The sequence below is a fragment of the Lissotriton helveticus genome, chromosome 5_1 (genome assembly GCF_964261635.1).
Source record: "Lissotriton helveticus chromosome 5_1, aLisHel1.1, whole genome shotgun sequence".
Taxonomy (NCBI): Eukaryota; Metazoa; Chordata; class Amphibia; order Caudata; family Salamandridae; genus Lissotriton; species Lissotriton helveticus.
The window spans coordinates 537,533,681-537,547,785 of record NC_136065.1 but is presented as its reverse complement, the minus strand read 5'-3'; the positions used below and the strand labels follow the sequence as shown (position 1 = coordinate 537,547,785).

Here is a 14,105-nt window from a genome sequence, read left to right as displayed (position 1 = left end):
ATTTTGAGAAATTAACGTTCAAAAACAAGATATATATCTGTAACAGCGCTCCGCTTCGCGGAGATAAAATTATATGTGTATTACCTAGCTGTTGCTAACACCAGTTAGCGACGGCTAGTAGAAGATAGCGACCATCTTGGGCCCCACTTTGCATGTGAGTGATATTTATCACTAATGACATGCAAAGTGGGCATGCCAAGATGTTAGCGACTGGAAACAGTCGCTAACATCGCTATCTCCTATTATCAACTTTTGGAAATATTCGAGATAAGCGCGAATATCTCCAAAAGCTACCACCTGCCCTGAGCAGTTCTTAGCCATGTTATCCAATGGGAGGTGGATAACATGGCTAAGAGCATTAGCTCGGTAATGCATGAATATCGCTGAGTTTTCAGCGATATTAATGCATTGCGGTCGTTTTTTATCGTATTTCCGATAAACCTTGATAATAGCAAGGTTTATCTGCGATAATTTCTGACGGTAAAAAAATCGTTGCTAAGCATCGTTAGGGATAAATATCGCTTAACTTTGGTAATATGCCCCGACGTCTGTTAACGTTCGATTCGAAGGAAATCAGGAAGTGTTGAAAAACATTGTCTGCACCATCTTGTCTTTTTTCAAATGCCACACTTTTGTCGTGCACGGCAGCCATTTTAGATGCCTTGACCAGACCCACTCTGTGCACGCTGTCGATCCTTAGCATGGCTCCCCACCCTCGCAAGCATCTCCCCCAGGCAGTGGTCACCCCCGCTCTCTGTCTTATGCATGGGTAATAAACCTCCCCCCATCTGCGCTGCTCTTCCCTGAGAATCACACCCTGTGCCCGCCCGACACCTCCCTTTCGCCCTATTCACTACCGCACCCTCTGACACTCCTTTTCCTCTGTGTCCGATTGTCCAGGCTGGTCCTAGGGTATCAGCTAGCCCTGCAGATGTAGTTTATGGCCACAGCTGTAAAGAATCACCCCTCTTCAAAGGAGTTATAGTAGATCAAGGCCCACACTCGATGAGATCCGTCACAGCAGAAGCGTTGCTATTATCTGAAAACCATCCTGTATTGTGATTGGGGAGGGGACCGAGCCTGAAGCGGAAGATTCCAGGGATGACTCTTTGTACATCAAAGTTTTTACAATTATGTGTCACATTAAAAATATATAGCACTCCGACAAAGTAGTAAGATTATAAAACTTTAATAATTTATAAATATATACAAGAAAACAAAAATAGTAATAACATATAAACATTTTTAGGGAAAAACAACGAAGTAGCGGTCGGCTGTGCGAATAGTCCCAACGCAGCACAACGTCCAGATTTCCGGCGTGGGGCGTCGCGGGGGGTGGGTCATCAGTAGCAAACTGTTGTGCGAATAGTTCCAAGGCAGCAGAACGCGCTGAAATCTAGATGACACGAAAGTGATGTCTAGTAAGTTGCCACCCAGCAAATAACGGCATGGGGCGTCGCGGGGGGTGGGTCATCAGTAGCAAACTGTTGCGCGAATAGTTCCAAGGCAGCAGAACGATGGCACCAAGGTGATGTCCAGTAAGTTGCCGCACTGGTTTTGGTATCCTACAATGCTGCTCCGAATAACGGCGTGGGGCGCCCCGGGGGAGGCGGCGTGAACGGGCCTCTCCAGGTGGAGTGTCATCTGTTGTAGTGGGGCGCCCCTTTACCGTTTCAGTTGCCATTCCGTCCGTTTTTGGTCCACTGTGTCAAAAGCCGCAATTCAGCTGAGTTGCGCCCACTCTTGCGGTGCAGCGATAGGCGGCTGTCACAGGACTCTCAAAATGGCGGCAGGCTGTTTCCTTTTTGGGCCTGGTCCACTGAAATGGCCCTGGGACACCTTGGAAATCGGACGCTTGTCTGCTAGGTCTTGGACCCCATTCTCGAAAGCGTCCCCTCCGCCTTGAGAATTCATCAAAAGTTTTGGGGGCTCCGACTCCTGCAGGCTTCTGGTGGGGAGCGGCTGCCCTGATTGCTCGCGGAATGACCACGACTGAGCTACGAGATGGTGGTGCTCTCATGCTGACGCCAGCTTCAGTCTGAAACATCCAGAAACAAGGTGGGGCTTTCATCGTTTGGGAAAAAAAAAAGTTTTCATCCAATGAAAAGTGTTGTTTTTAGGTCACATGATCAAGCCTTCCATCATTAGGAAACCAAAAGTAAAATGAACCAATGAAAAGTTTTATAAACAAGTCACATGACCTGTTATGCGGCATAGGGTATAAAATGCGGAGAAAATACGTTGGCACGTGAGGCAGCGTCAGTAGCGGACCGATGTGCGAATAGGCCGAAGGCAATACAACGCGCCAAGATCCGGATGGCACCGAGGTGGTGTCATAGTTGAGAGTTCTGAGCAGCGGTTGTAACACTGTCTGAAGCTTATTTGCAGCTGCTGCAGCTTCACTACGCGCCAAGATCCGGATGGCACCGAGGTGGTGTCTAGTAAGGTGCACTGGTGTGGCCATCCTACAATGCTGAAAGTCGGCGTGGGGCGCCCCGTTGGCCTGTGAGTTTGCGTCAGTAGCGGACCGATGTGCGAATAGGCCGAAGGCAGCACAACGCGCCAAGATCCGGATGGCACCGAGGTGGTGTCTAGTAAGTTGCCGCACTGGTGTGGCCATCCTACAATGCTGAAAGTCGGCGTGGGGCACCCCGTTGGCCTGTGAGATGGCGTCAGTAGCGGACCGATGTGTGAATGGGGCCGAAGGCAGCGCAACAATATTTTCGGAATAGAAGACACCACTAGGCGCTGAGATGCCAAGATTCTGATGGCACCGAGGTGGTGTCTAGCAAGTTGTGGCACTGGTGTGGCCATCGTACAATGGTAAAAGTCGGCGTGGGGCGCCCTGTTGGCCTGTGAGATGGTGGCAGTAGCGGACTGATGTGTGAATGGGGCCAAAGGCAGCGCAAAAATATTTTCTACAATATTTCCGGAGTAGAAGACACCACAAGGCGCTGAGATGCCAAGATCCGGATGGCACCGAGGTGATGTCTAAGTTGCGGACCGATGTGCGAATGGGGCCAAAGGCAGCGCAACAATATTTTCTGAAGAGAATACACCACAAGGCGCTGAGATGCCAAGATCCGGATGGCACCGAGGTGATGTCTAAGTTGCGGACCGATGTGCGAATGGGGCCAAAGGTAGCGTAACAAGATTTTCTGTATGGAAGATACCACTAGGCGTTGAGATGCCAAGATTCGGATGGCACCGAGGTGATGTCTAGCAAGTTGTGCCACTGGTGTGGCCATCGTACAATGGTAAAAGTCGGCGTGGGGCGCCCTATTGGCCTGTGAGATGGTGTCAGTAGCGGACTGATGTGCGAATGGGGCCAAAGGCAGCGCAACAATATTTTCTGACTGACACCACAAGGCGCTGAGATGCCAAGATCCGGATGGCACCGAGGTGATGTCTAAGTTGCGGACTGATGTGCGAATGGGGCCAAAGGCAGCGTAATAATATTTTCTGTATGGAAGATACCACTAGGCGTTGAGATGCCAAGATTCGGATGGCACCGAGGTGATGTCCAGCAAGTTGCTGTACTGGTGTGGTCATCCTACAATGCTGAAACTCGGCGTGGGTCGCCCCATTAGCCTGTGAGATGGCGTCAGTAGCGGACCGATGTGCGAATAGGCCGAAGGCAGCACAACGCGCCAAGATCCGGATGTCACCGTGGTGGTTTCATAGTTGAGAGGCACTTCATCTGCAGTGGGGCGCCGAGATCCGGATGGCACCGAGGTGATGTCTAGCAAGTTGCTGTACTGGTGTGGTCATCCTACAATGCTGAAATGTAGTGGGGCGCCCCTTTACCGTTTCAGTTGCCATTCAGCTGAGTTTCGGCTGCTCTTGATGCTACAGCGACAGGCGGCTGCAAGAGGACTCTCAAAATGGCGGCCTGTTCTTTGGATTTGGGCCTGGTCCACTAAAATGGCCCTGGGACACCTTAGAACTCGGACGCTCGATTTTTTTTTCCTTTCCTGTACATGCAAAAAAAGGTAAATGCCCGGTACGTTACACGCTTCATCTGCCACGATGAACTCTCCAGAGGAACCGAAAAAAAATATAGTTGTGGTAACTATACCATGCATCGTCATATGGAGAGGTGGCACCAATTAATTATAGTGCTGCATAAAAGAGAGATTTGGAGGAGAACCCCTGACCTGCTAGTACATTCATCAAAGAAGTGGCACTGAGAGCTTCAGAGGCAAGGGAAACGGTCCCAAATATTTAGAAGAACTTTGGAAAGATTAAAATGACATGTTTAGATTGTGGTAAATTAATTTCATGTGGACAGATGAGTGTTACTCTAATAAATACAGCATATGAACATCATCATAGTCGATGGTTGGTAGAGACATTTTGACTATATCCTGGACCTGCCCGTCCTCGCCCAAAATGGCGCCGGAATAAATGGGACTCGTAACTCCTTGTTGTGTACTGGTTGCAGAACCTTGAAATCACGAGATACGTATGCAGTTTTGAAGCACATGGCGGGCGGGGACGAGAATTGATTGAATATTTCGACATCCCTATTGATATTAAGTTCTGATGTGTTATTGATTACTGTACTGTTGAAAATTCGAATTAACGTCACCCATGGTACTTGCCCGCAAATGTATATCTAGATAATTTTATTGTAACTGGCCCTGTCGTATTTTAATTATAAAATGTACGTCCACCGATTCCGTAACTGTTAGACACCTTAGTTCTTGCAACCTAATGGCCCGCCCGTTACGTTCCTCTACAGTGTAAATGTCTATTCATCATATACGATTACAGTTTGCTCCGTGGCAGGCCCACGTGGTTATAGGCTCGTATTTGTATAATGAAATTTTCACAATAAAGGTTTTTAAAAGAAAACATGGTAGTAGTATATACATTGGTAAAGTTTTTAATAATAGTCACTGTTTTAGAATCATTAAAAGGCAAGTGAAATAAAGCAGACCAATTACATGAAGGGTAAAAGGTATAATACGAAGGAACGCAGTAAAGATAAATGGTCAAGGGCTGTTGTGTTTTCTATTCCTGCAACATAAAGTGATCGATAAGAATCTCATATTCAGGCGTATCGGCGACTAAGACAGCAGGTCGACCCTCTTTTGCTCAACGGCTCCGTCATGGGACGAAGAAACGCTCTTTTTTTCGCAAAAAAAAAAATATTTTACTTGCAGGACAGTTGTAAAATTTCCGGGAAAGTACATTAGCCTGGAACATTATAACATATATTTAAGAAAAAATAATGTTCGGAAGTAATTAAAAGCGTAATTTTTAGGTGATATGACCAAGCCTTTCATCATTACAATAAGAAAAGTAAAATGAACCAATGAAAAGTTTTATTAACAAGTCACATGTCTTGTTATGCTTACGTTACGCGCTGCGCGCCCCGGATGACTTCCGGATGCGCTAACGCGGCGCGTCATATGACGCATTACGCGACAACGCAGGTCCAGAATATAGTCAAAATGTCTCCACCAACCAGCGGTCGAAACACAACCCCTTTCAGCAGGCTAAATAGTTCTGTTAAATGACAACAGAAGGGACAGGCAACAAGAACCATCAGTCAAAGAGGGGAGGGCTAGTTCTTCTCTACCGGGTTACATTGGGGCGCTACCGGAACTGATCGAATTGGTAGTCTACAGTGTTTCTGGATGTTTCAGACTGAAGCTGGGGTTAGCATGAGAGCAGCACCATTTCGTAGCTCCGTTGTGGCCATTCCGCAACCAATCATGGCAGCCGCTCTTTATCGTTATTTTGGGCGGGGTGGGTGGCGGAGCCGAGCTGTTTTGCAGCCATCATTGTGTGGAGTTCAGTTCATCTCACTAGTTTTGTATTTGTCATGAGGGGTTGTTCCTAATGTTTCTATTTTAGCGAGGTCAAAAAGAGATCCCATTAGTGGCCTACTGATTTTACTCGATTCCTTTTCTTTTTTTTTACACGATTTTTCGTTATCTGCACAGACTAAACAGAGTATTGCGACTCTGTGTTTGTTTGTAAATAGAGAATGAACCAAAGAGAACTAATTCTAAAACAGTAAATACTTGGATAACAATCAATCAAATGGAGAGAGAAGCAGGCACGACGGATTACAACGGGGGCAAAGGCCTGCGTTAACTACCTTTCACTATCTGCAAAGAGAGAGTACTCCTAATAGAAATGAGGGGGGGGGGCACCATTCAAAGCAGATCAGTGTGCATAAACACGAAAATGTTTTCACTTACCACGTACTTGACATTCGACAGCTTATGATATTTGCTATTAAAAAACCATTGAAATTCACTGAAAAAACCATAGGTTATAGACCATATATAGTTAGGAATTAGCATTTACAAAACCTTGAAAATTCACTGAAAAAACCATAGGTTATAGACCATATATAGTTAGGAATTAGCATTTAAAAAACCTTATTTTACTCACACAAAACCATTGAAATTCCATATATAGTTAGTTGCACTAACTATATATCGCGCACCCGCAATCCACTGCTGATCATGTCACATATTACATCATTCATGACATGGTCAGTGACATCACTGATGACATCACTGATGACATCTCAAATGACATCACTGATGACATCACTGATGACATCTCAAATGACATCACTGATGACATCACTGATGACATCTCAAATGACATCACTGATGACATCACTGATGACATCTCATTTGACATTACTGATCACATCACTGATGACATCATTCATGTGATAATACGATGAACCTCTTCAGACTCTAATATAACCTTAGATACACTCAGTGTAAACAGACACTCACAGACTGTCACTCATCCATGGAGTTACTCACACACCTAGTCAGTCATGCAAAGAATCAATCACACCTCCATTTCCTCAACTATACAGTTATACACACCTTACTTATTCAAACATATACTAACACATATTTACTCTATTATACAATCCCTGATACAAGTTCACAGTGATCCATACAGCCACTCACACATTCACTGGCTCTTATGCACAGTTATTTATATATGTCAACTCTCACATGTACTGTGTTTTACATATGTACTTACTTTGACATGCAGCACTGAGATATCCATTCACTCACCAATACACTCATGCACACAGTCAACCGCCCATACAGCTGTTTCCACATGCACTTTTGAACCCATACATCTAGTGAATCAACTGCTCACACATCTATGCACAGAGTCATACACCTCCCAGCCACCCACACACACACTCAGTCTCCCATACAAATACTTGGGCAACCAATCAATAACCCATATAGTTACTCATATAGCTACTGATCAACTCATGCAGCAGTTTACAGAACAACAGACATAATGATGCACAAATTAAGACAGTTTAGTCACTAACCCATGCACTCAGTGAGACACATTTAATCACTCACTCATACAGTCAGGCATGCACCTACTAAATCCTTCATCCAGACACTTATACATCCACTCATTCTTCAATATGTAAGACATATTTTAACTTTACAGAAACATAGTCACTGGATGTTGTCATCAGTGATGTCATCAGTGATGTCATTTGAGATGTCATCAGTGATGTCATCAGTGATGTCACTGACCATGTCATGAATGATGTAATATGTGACATGATCAGCAGTGGATTGCGGGTGCGCGATATATAGTTAGTGCAACTAACTATATATGGAATTTCAATGGTTTTGTGTGAGTAAAATAAGGTTTTTTAAATGCTAATTCCTAACTATATATGGTCTATAACCTATGGTTTTTTCAGTGAATATATATATATATATATATATATATATATATATATATATATATATATATATATATATTACCTACTGGCGGTCGCCAGTAGGTATATATAGTTAGGATTTTTTCTCTATGGGATTTTTGAAAATTCTATGTCTAATAACTTTGGCGTTTGTGGACGGAATTGGCTGAAATTTTCAGGAAAATGGAACATTTTGTTTCTGAGCAGCCCCTGAAAATTTGGGGGGGGGTCGTCAAGGGGGGGCCGAGAAAAAAGGGGGCCCCAAAACGTGTTTTTGCCATGCAATTTTCCATAGGGTGGTTGGCCTCACTTTTAGCTCGAACGGCTGAATGGATTTCCACGAAACTTGGCAAAATTGTAGATATTGTTTGCCCGATGTGCCTTTGCTAGGTCTCAAGATATGTGGTCCTGTGAATTTTGAGTAAATTAGGTTTAAAAAAAGATATATATCTAGAGCCGCGCCCGGTACGCATACCGGGGAGCGCTTCGGGCGCGCCACGCGACTTGCGCACGGCAAGCTGATTGGTTCTCGGGTGTCTGTAAACATTCAAAACAGTCCGCAGCGGCCGCCATCTTGTGTCTCGGTAGGATTGAGACACAAGAGGTGGCAAAAATCAAAGGGGGGAAATGAGCAAAAGGGGGCAGGGTACACCCCCCTGACCCCCTAGTTTTGATGTGGGGGCCATAAAAGGCTCCCGTGGGTAAAAAATAAATAAATAAAAAATTCGATTTTCGCGGGGGGGAGCGCCCGGTACGCGCACCGGGGAGCTTACGGGGGAGCGTACCAGGAGATAAAAAATGACAGACTTTTTTTTTTTTTTTTTTAACATTTTTTTATAAATTGGAGGTAGTTCTGAAAAGAACTTTTTTTTGATTTTGTTGTTTTATATATATTTTTTTTGTTTTTGTTGTTTTATATTTTTTTAGACTTTTTAAAACAATTTTATATTTTTTTGGATTTTTGTCAAGGGAAAAACAAAAACAGGGATTCCAAAACTGCTCAACAGGAGCAAAAAAATTTGAAAATTTAGGGACTGGCAGAGCAGCGGTGTTGCTGTTTCTTTAGGGCAATGAGTTCAACACTCTGCTCCCCATAGCAGAGCAGTTCGCACACTCCGTGCACAGAAATTTGATGCCTGCAAACACCGGCTGAATGTTAGGGACCATTCTTCCACGGGGTGGTCCCGAAGGTGTTGCTCCACCAGTGGAGTTGCTGCCGCCATCTGTGGGTAAATTCCGTGCCAGCTCTCTGACACTCTCCCTGGCAAAGTTGTTAGGGTGTCTTCTTTTCACATGCCTGATTAAATTAGCATTTCCAAAACTATATTTTTTCAGAGGATTGCCTCTGGATAAACTACTACCACATATTTTGCAGGTTACTTTGGGAGCGTTTACTTTTTTTTGTCCTTCAGGGATGTCATAAAATTTCCAGATGAAATGGTTTTTTTTCTTCTGCTGAGGAGGGTCCTCATCTAAAAATCCGTCTGAATCACTGCTGGATGACTCTCTTGCAGCCATTGCTGTAGATCAGAAAAGTAGGAGATAAACACAGTACACAGAACAGCTCTTGCTCTCTCCAAATACAAAGCAATAGTGAGAGAAATGGGTGGGTTTCACACAATTTGGAAAAAAAAAAGTTCTGAACCAATGAAAAGTGTTATTTTAAAGTCACATAGTTTGACGCGCTTACGCTACGCGCCCCGGGGCGCGTCCCGAGGCGTGTTTCGTAAGCGCATCAGGGCGTTTACGTTGCGCGATCGTATGCGCTTCCGGGTGCGCTTACGCGGTGCGTCGTAAGACGCATCTCGCGGCTACGCGATACGTGTCTTATGACGCAAGGCGTGGCGGCTACGCAATACGTCACGATGTTGTTTTCGTTTGCGGCAATAGCGCTATCGGGACGCTCATCAGTACGCGCCCCGGGCGCGCCGCAAGATTGCACGTACCCGTGCGTTCACCTGTCCGCGCCCCGGGAGCGCACCAAAAAGAATAAAAAAAAAAAAATGACAGAATTATAAAATATAAAATTCGATTTAAAATGTATTATTTTTTAAAACTATAAAGATTTGCTATTAAAAAACCTATGAAATTCACTGAAAAAACCATAGGTTATAGACCATATATAGTTAGGAATTAGCATTTACAAAACCTTGAAAATTCACTGAAAAAACCATAGGTTATAGACCATATATAGTTAGGAATTAGCATTTACAAAACCTTATTTTACTCACACAAAACCATTGAAATTCCATATATAGTTAGTTGCACTAACTATATATTGCGCACCCGCAATCCACTGCTGATGATGTCACATATTACATCATTCATGACATGGTCAGTGACATCACTGATGACATCACTGATGACATCTCAAATGACATCACTGATGAAATCACTGATGACATCTCAAATGACATCACTGATCACATCACTGATGACATCATTCATGTGATGATACGATGAACCTCTTCAGACTCTAATATAACCTTAGATACACTCAGTGTAAACAGACACTCACAGACTGTCACTCATCCATGGAGTTACTCACACACCTAGTCAGTCTTGCAAAGAATCAATCACACCTCCATTTCCTCAACTATATAGTTATACACACCTTACTTATTGAAACATATAATAACACATTTACTCTGTTATACAATCCCTGATACAAGTTCACAATAATCCATACAGCCACTCACACATTCACTGGCTCTTATGCACAGTTATTTATATATGTCAACTATCACATGTACTGTGTTTTACATATGTACTTACTTTGACATGTAGCACTGAGATATCCATTCACTCACCAATACACTCATGCACACAGTCAACCGCCCATACAGCTGTTTCCACATGCACTTTTGAACCCATACATCTAGTGAATCAACTGCTCACACTTCTATGCACAGAGTCATACACCTCCCAGCCACCCACACACGCACTCAGTCTCCCATACAAATACTTGGGCAACCAATCAAGAAACCATATAGTTACTCACATAGCTACTGTTCAACACATGCATCAGATTACAGAACAACAGACACAATAATGCACAATTTAAAACAGTTTAGTCACTAACCCATGCACTCAGTGAGACACATTTAATCACTCACTTATACAGTCAGTCATGCACCTACTAAATCCTTCATCCAGACACTTATACATCCACTCATTCTTCAATATGTAAGACATATTTTAACTTTACAGAAACATACAGTCACTGGATGTTGTCATCAGTGATGTCATCAGTGATGTCATTTGAGATGTCATCAGTGATGTCATCAGTGATGTCACTGACCATGTCATGAATGATGTAATATGTGACATCATCAGCAGTGGATTGCGGGTGCACGATATATAGTTAGTGCAACTAACTATATATGGAATTTCAATGGTTTTGTGTGAGTAAAATAAGGTTTTGTAAATGCTAATTCCTAACTATATATGGTCTATAACCTATGTTTTTTTCAGTGAATATATATATATATATATATATACACACATATATATGCTTTTCCACTGAATTTGTAAGGTTTTACTTTCTATTTCCTAACTATAATGCCCCTGTAACGCTCACTGAAATACAACAAACGTTACAGGGGCATTATAGTTAGGAAATAAAATTTAAAAAACCTTACAAATTCAGTGAAACAAATCTAAGGTTACATGGATGTTACAGTTATGCTGATTCTTCACTCATACAAAACCAGAGAAATTCATCAGTTATCAGTTGTAGTTAGCTGAGCTAAATATATCTCTCACCCATGGAAAGCACTGCTTTTGACTTCACATATTACATCACTCATGGCATGGTCAGTAACATCATAGATGACATCCCAAATTACATCACAGATTAGATCATCCAGTGACTGTGGGTGTTTTTAAAATGTGAGTATATAGAACAAGGTATATTGATGAATCTGTGGTTGTATGAATGTCTGTATGGATGATTCAGTGGGTGTGTGACTGACGGTATGAGAGAGTGATTAGGTGTCTTAGTGAATTATGGGTGACTGACTAGGGTTTGAGAATGTTGTTATCAGTCTTTCAGATGGTATCTAAGTGGCTGTATGGGTTGGTGAGTGGGTACGTAAGTGGCTGTACAGGTGATTGATTTAGTTTCTGATTACCTGTATGGTTGTATGAGTGTCTGTGTGACTGGGTGAGAGGGTGTGCAACTGCCTGCATGGATTAGTGAGTGGGTGATTCAGTGGCTATATGTATAAGTGAAGGGCTGTATAGGTGACTGAGTATGTGTATGGGTGTGTGGGCGACTGAATGAATGTGTCAGTGGTATATCGATTAGTAAATGGATATGTGAAAGGTACTATAGGTGAGTGTTGGAGTATATGAGTGACTGTGTGTGAGTAAGGGAATGTGATAGTGGCTGTATGGGTGAGTGTGTGCTTGCATCGGTGACTGTATAGATGGGTATGGGCTCGTATCTGTATGAATAAATGAGTGAGTGTATATAAATGTAAAGGTGAGTAAATGATTGTGTTAGTGACTCTCCAGGTGAAGGAGTAGGTATGTGAGTATACAAGTGCATATATCAGTGGCTGTATTACTGAGCAAGTGGGTGTATGAGTGGCTGTATAGGTGACTAGGCTGATGTGTGTGTCGACCTATGAATCAGAGAGTGGGTGTGTAAGTACTTGTATTGGTGTGTCATTGGTTTTGAGAATGGTAGTGTGGAAGTTGGAGTGGGTGTATGAAAGGTTATATGGGGGTGAGTGGGTGTGAGATTCTGTGGATGATGCCATCAGTGACAGTTTTAGCGAACACAAGTCTGCAATAGGAACGAGAAAAATCTCTGCACCATTGGTTAAACACTTTTTAGAAAAACAACACCATGAAACAGAACTCAAGTGGTGTATTTTGGAAAAAATACAAGCTAAAATGGGTCAATTAAATGAAACAACTCGTAAAAAACGAGAGACGTTCTGGAATTTTCATCTGGACAGCATAAAACAAGGATTAAATGAGGACATATCATGGTATGTTACCATGTAGACTCCAAGTAATGACAAAATCCATTATTGGATAGTTATCCTTGAATTATTTCCAGACATATATCAGGAGAAATTATACAGTCATAATTGTGGCTGGACTATGACATTTATGAAATTTGTTTTTTGTAACGTTTGTTCTTCAAATTCTTTTGGGATCTTTATTATTAAAAAAAACGACAGTCTGGTTATCTACTAAACAAGAAATTTGTTGATAATATCTGGTAGCAAACTTACCTATACACAAAGGTTTTTGCCGAGGACATCATTTTTGTACATTCTCCCTGGAATATTAGGTATAATATTATCTTGTTATTTGGTTCAGAGGCAATCCTTTACCATACGCTCTAATCTAATTTAAAGAATTTGTGATACATAGACATGGTTCTTATAAATATAGGACAAGGACAGTGCTAATAAAATAAAACAAATTGGGTATTTATGTCTCTGTATTAAAGGTTTCAGTCAGAATGGCACTATATATCCATAATAATCGGCATAGATCAAACCTTACAGGTAGTTTTTTTATTGATTATAAGCTCTAAAATTGTTAGCCTTATCGGGCCATATGTTACAGCTTTTTAGCGTAGAATGGTCCAGTGTGCATTGATACATCTTGGTTACAGAGTATATTTATGGATCGTAACTGTGGGAGTGTTGTTTGCCTTTATACAAAGTCAAGTGTGGAATTTGTCATTGAGGATACTGTTGTTATTCACAACAGTTCTAAGATGGCGCCCACAATACACATAGGTGTATAGTCCATCCTCTATGTTAAGCCCGGCAAAGGACAGGAAGTTACATTAGCTTCTCAGCTGCATTTCATTGTCAGCTCTGGCGCTCTTTTTTCGAGCATATAAACGCCGTTTTTTTTTCACCTCTTCCTCTTTGCCTTGGAGCAACACGGGTTTACGAGACATCCTTATGAGGAAGATGGACATTTTCTAAGGTTAGTACGGACCCGTTCTAAAACTAGACGGCATACCCCGGGTTCTGCTCAGGATTACCGTTGTGACATGGTTCTTCTAAATCTATGGGATTGTGCAAAATCTGCACAGAATCCTTTGTGTTTTCTCTATCGTTGCGTTAGTGTAATGTCTAATCTGCGCTACTATACATGGCCCTGTCCCCTTGTTTTCATTAATGCGGGTTTCAGTACAGAAGCTTTTCAGATGTCCGTGTTGGAGCTTACTAGTTGGTATATATTTGCTCATTCAAAATGGAACAGACTATGGGTACTGTCAATGATGAATGTTTGCCTTTTAAAATTATGGGCTGCTCTTTAAATGCTTCCGACGGTAAACCGAGCTAAAAGCCTTGCCTAGTTAATACCGTTAGAGGTTCAGTTAGAGAAGTACAATTTCTAT

At 42.4% G+C, this 14,105-nt stretch overlaps 1 protein-coding gene across 1 annotated transcript in view; it reads right to left on the bottom strand.

Annotated features, from left to right (window-relative positions):
• PCDH15 (protocadherin related 15) overlaps positions 1 to 14,105 on the bottom strand; it is a 2,579,312-nt gene that overhangs the window by 2,452,930 nt on the left and 112,277 nt on the right. The window lies entirely within an intron of this gene.